The sequence below is a fragment of the Eriocheir sinensis genome, chromosome 61 (assembly GCF_024679095.1).
Source record: "Eriocheir sinensis breed Jianghai 21 chromosome 61, ASM2467909v1, whole genome shotgun sequence".
In the NCBI taxonomy this organism is placed as follows: Eukaryota; Metazoa; Arthropoda; class Malacostraca; order Decapoda; family Varunidae; genus Eriocheir; species Eriocheir sinensis.
The window spans coordinates 11,061,832-11,066,831 of NC_066569.1; the positions used below are offsets into that span (position 1 = coordinate 11,061,832).

Below are 5,000 nucleotides of genomic sequence, written 5' to 3' on the forward strand. Positions count from 1 at the left end.
CAAGTGAAATATGGCACGGCGGGACCCTAGACTTCCACACCCAAAACCTTGCCTATTCCCTAAACATATCAACGCCTATACTTAACCCACATAAACAACCATCACTAAAAGCTACGGTATCCAAGGACTGTATCAGGATAGTAAGTTAAGTATGGCAATCTCGGACCGTAGATTTTCTTAGGAGCTACACATCCTCTTGCATATACATAGCCTATAGTGCTTCAAACGATTTGATATTAGTTTAAAGTTAGATAAGTATTGGTAGTATTAGGTAAGTGAAGTGTAGTAAGGTTCGTCCGTGCCCCAGACACCACCTTTAATATGTCTATGCGTGGGGAGGCGGTGGGCGTGGTGAAGCCGTGGACATGAGTTCGAATCCCACCAAACACGCTTATTTTTCAAGCCATTGCCGAGTGTCTGAAGGTTACACACATGCTGCCCAGACCTTCCCTCAACCCTGACTTAAAACTTCAGTCGGGAGGAAAGAGAAAATAGGAAAATAGGAAAAAAGAAGGAAAAAAAGTGAAGGAAAGTCTCGCAAGGTAGTAGTGATTTAGTGAAGTGTAGCAAGCTGGGACCTAAGAGTTTTATACACGCACTAAACACGCGTTTTGAAAATATGTATGCATGTATAGATTAACTGATACATACATAGATATACATACTAATACATGCATGATTTTTCTTACTGATATAACACGAACTCTGCCGCAACGACCTCGTATATTGCATAGAGATTTGTTAAGTAAACAGATGGATTGAAATATTAACGTAGATTTTAAGGATAGGAGAAATTCGAAAAAGAAGATGAGTGGAGATGATTTGTGGAGATGAGTGGAGATGACTTGTGGAGATGAGTGGAGATGAGAATTAAAGTAGATAGATAGATAGATAGATTGATAGATAGAGAGACAGAGAAAGAGAGAGAGAGAGAGAGAGAAAAGCTTTAATGAAGATTACCCGATATGGCTTCTCTCTCTCTCTCTCTCTCTCTCTCTCTCTCTCTCTCTCTCTCTCTCTTCGTAGAGATAAATAACAAGATAAGAGAGAGAAATAGGTCACTTCGTCTCAAAGCTTCTCTCTCTCTCTCTCTCTCTCTCTCTCTCTCAAATGGAGCAAATATGGACGACGTAAACAAGATAAACATGAGAGAGAGAGAGAGAGAGAGAGAAAAAAAAATAGGATAGGTTTTCTTCCATCAAAGGATTTTTTAACTTTTTCTCTTTCCCTCTTTCTTTCTCTCTTTTTCGCCCACTCACTCACGCACTCGCTTACATTCTCTCTCTCTCTCTCTCTCTCTCTCTCTCTCTCTCTCTCTCTCTCTCTCTCGGAATACATCAGGATATTACTATAATGCATTTATGTAATTTCCCGTCATCCACGCACGCACACACGCATGCGCACACACACACACACACACACACACACACACACACACACACACACGGATTATATGAACTCTTTATTATTATTATATTTATTTCTTACTTTCAATCGTTTAATGCAAGAGTTGACTGATATTTTCGCTCTTTCATCTTTAATCTTGCGTACCTCCAACTTCCTTATGCAAGAGTTATGTAGAATCTTCGCTCTTTCATCTGGAATAGCCTCAATTAGTTCTTTATCTCGTTCTTCCTATGTCTAAAATCCAGCTTATTAATGCAAGAGTTAACTAATATCTTTGCTCTTTCATCTCTCGGTGTTAAACTCCTCCATAATTCGTCTTTCCTTATGCAAAAGTTAACCAACATCTTCGCTCTTTCATCTTTCACTAGTAAACAATTCTATATTTCGTCCCTCCTAATGCAAGAGTTCACAAATATCTTCAATCTCTCATCTCCAGGGGTGGTAAAGTCTTTAACATCTATTCTTCATCCTCCCTACAACTTAGCTCCAACTTTCTGATGCAAGAGTCAACCAGTATCTTCACTCGCAATTAGCCTCACGCAAAGGCCGCAACATACCCAAAACGCCTTACACACGCAAATTCGTCACTCGGAAAGGTCGTAACACACGCAAATGCAGTACCACACACAAATCCTACACGCAAAGATAGCAACGCACACGAATACCCACACGCAAATATCGTACCACAAGCAAATCGCATTACGCACGCAGATTACACTCAAATACCATACCGTGCGCAAAGGGTCTCAGGTGCGTAAAATCTTCTCTCGCTAGCACCGTACGACACGCAAAGGCAGGGTCGCACGCAAATCGTCTCCCACACGCTTAATCACCTCTAGGTATGCCATTATCGCACGCAAATCGCACTCAAAGGCAAAATCACACGCAATTCGTCATCCGCACTCAAATATTCACACGCAAAGACTGTAACGCACGCAAAGACGATAGCATACGCAAATAACCTTACGCACTCAAATCGCCACACGCAAATCCCACACGCAATTCGTTTCCCGCACGCAAATATCACCGCACGCAATGACCGCTCCGCACTCAACGGCTGCCGCACTCACACTCAGGCCTAAAGGTGCTAGTGGGTTGAGTGCGTGTGCGTGCGTGCGTGCGTGCGTGTGTGTGTGTGTTGCACGAGTTCTCTCTCAGTACTGGCACACCTGGCTTCTCCTCCTCCTCTACCTCTTCCTCCTCCTCCTCCTCCTCCTCTTACCTACCTCTCCCTCCCTCTCTCCCTCTCTCTCCACACCTCTTCAGCCTATTTCTCTTCTCTTTTTTTTCTGTTCTCTCTCTCTCTCTCTCTCTCTCTCTCTCTCTCTCTCTCTCTCTCTCATATCTTCATTATCTCCCTCTCTCTCCTTCCTCTCTTCCTCCATTACTCTTCTTTCCTCCTCCTCTTCCTCCTCCTCCTCTTCCTCCTCCTCCTCCAGCAAACCTGCCATTACCTCTTCCCTCCCTTCCTCCTTCTCCTCCTCCTCTTCTCTCTCTCTCTCTCTCTCTCTCTCTCTCTCTCTCTCTCTCTCTCTCTCTCTCTCTCCCTCTCGTTCGTCCATATTAAAGTTCCTCTCATATTTTCCTCCTCCTCCTCCTCCTCCTCCTCCTCCTCTTATTAATTGTCCTCTCACCTCCTCTTCTTCCTCCTTCCTTCACCCTCCTCTTCTTCCCTTTTCTTCTTCTTCTTCTTCTTTTTCTTCTTCTTCTTCTTCCTCTTTATCATCCTCTATATGTCATTATAATCTCCTGTCTTCTTCCTCTTCCTCTTCTTCCTTCCTTTCTTCCTTCCTTCCTTCCTTCATTTTTCTTCTTCTTTTTCACTGATCTCTCTCTCTCTCTCTCTCTCTCTCTCTCTCTCTCTCTCTCTCTCTCTCTAAGATCCGCTTTCTTTAACAAGATTCTCTCTCTCTCTCTCTCTCTCTCTCTCTCTCTCTCTCTCTCTCTCTCTCTCTCTCTCTCTCTCTCTCTGGGAGAGGGTGAGAGAGAGAGAGAGAGAGAGAGAGAGAGAGAGAGAGAGAGAGAGAGAGAGAGAGAGAGACACGATATTCTGTATTTTACGTTTTTTTTATAGTATATATATTTTTTATAGTTTATGTAGTTATTTTTTATATAGATTTTATTCTGCCCTTTGAATAGGCAGCACACGACACTGCACCTTTGGGTATGTAAATAGTATACATGTGCCTATGTTTAAATAAAAAAAAAATAGAGAGAGAGAGAGAGAGAGAGAGAGAGACCTGATTGGCTGCATTCATTCTCAATTCACTCGCTCAAGGAATCATTATTATTATTATTATTATTATTATTATTGAAAATGATATTATGTGACCTCTTATTGTGTGTCTGTACGTGTGTGTGTGTGTGTGTGTGTGTGTGTGTGTGTGTGTGTGTGTGTGTGTGTGTTTAAGGTTACATAAAGTATTATATCATATTTTTTAGTCCTATTCCAACTCTCTCTCTCTCTCTCTCTCTCTCTCTCTCTCTCTCTCTCTCTCTCTCTCTCTCTCTCTCTCACGCGTAAACCAACCCCACACACCAGCTGCTCAGACGTTAACAAACCCAATATTACATGACAATAACACAAAATAGCTGACCAGATGTAAACAAACCCAGAACAGCTGACAAACGTAAACAAAGGAGAAGGTACACAAAGCCATATTAAACAGCTGTTCCTCTAGTCCTTACCTCTGCTATCAAAGGGAGAGAGGGAGAGGAGGAGAGTGTGATAAAGCGTCATTTGCCAGGCTCTTATCAGTAACCTAAGCTTCCAATGTTTATAATCGATCAGTTTATCAATGGGGGCATACATCTAAGGGCGCGTTGCTACACCCCTTACTACGGAGACAGGCAGAGAGAGAGAGAGAGAGAGAGAGAGAGAGAGAGAGAGAGAGAGAGAGAGAGAGAGAGAGAGAGAGAGAGAGAGAGAGAGAGAGAGAGAGAGAGAGAGAGAGAGAGAGAGAGAGAGAGAGAGAGAGAGAGAGAGAGAGACCGAGAGAGAGAGAAAGGAAACTACAAGGAAAAATAAATAATTCAGTCCCAGACGTGCATTCTCTCTCTCTCTCTCTCTCTCTGTTTCCTCCTGCGTTACCAAGAAGAGAGAGAGAGAGAGAGAGAGAGAGAGAGAGAGAGAGAGAGAGAGAGAGAGAGAGAGAGAGAGAGAGAGAGAGAGAGAGAGAGAGAGAGAGAGAGAGAGAGAGAGAGAGAGAGAGAGAGAGAGAGAGAGAGAGAGAGAGAGACTGGCTCTAGTCCAAATGATAGTTTTCCTCCATTCCTCCTGTGCCAAACTCCTCCTCCTCCTCCTCCTCCTCCTCCTCCTCCTCCTCCTCCTCCTCCTCCAGGCTTTCTCTTACCTGTTTCTCTGCGTTTCCAGTCTATTTCCTCCTCCTCCTCCTCTTCCTCCTCCTCCTGCTCCTCCTCTTCTTCCTCCTTATAAACCTCTTCAGCTATCATTATCAGAACTATTCCTCCTCCTCCTTCTCCTTCTCCTTCTCCTCTTCCTCCTCCTCTTTCTCCTCCTCTTCCTAATCTGAGTCTTCCTTTTCATAGCCTTAAATCCTCCTCCTCCTCCTCCTCCTTATCTTACTAATCCC

General features: G+C 43.5%; 1 protein-coding gene across 8 annotated transcripts in view; it reads right to left on the reverse strand.

Annotated features, from left to right (window-relative positions):
- Positions 1-5,000, reverse strand: part of LOC126986481 (solute carrier family 12 member 6-like) — a 95,006-nt gene that overhangs the window by 34,938 nt on the left and 55,068 nt on the right. The window contains exon 1 of one of the 8 annotated variants that reach the window (XM_050842701.1): positions 2,379-2,555. The exons of 6 other annotated variants lie outside the window; for them this stretch is intronic. The gene's annotated coding sequence lies outside the window, so the exon portion shown is untranslated. Of the gene's footprint in view, positions 1-2,378; positions 2,556-5,000 lie in introns of those variants that run through there. One more of the 8 variants, XM_050842702.1, reaches the window with a different exon arrangement.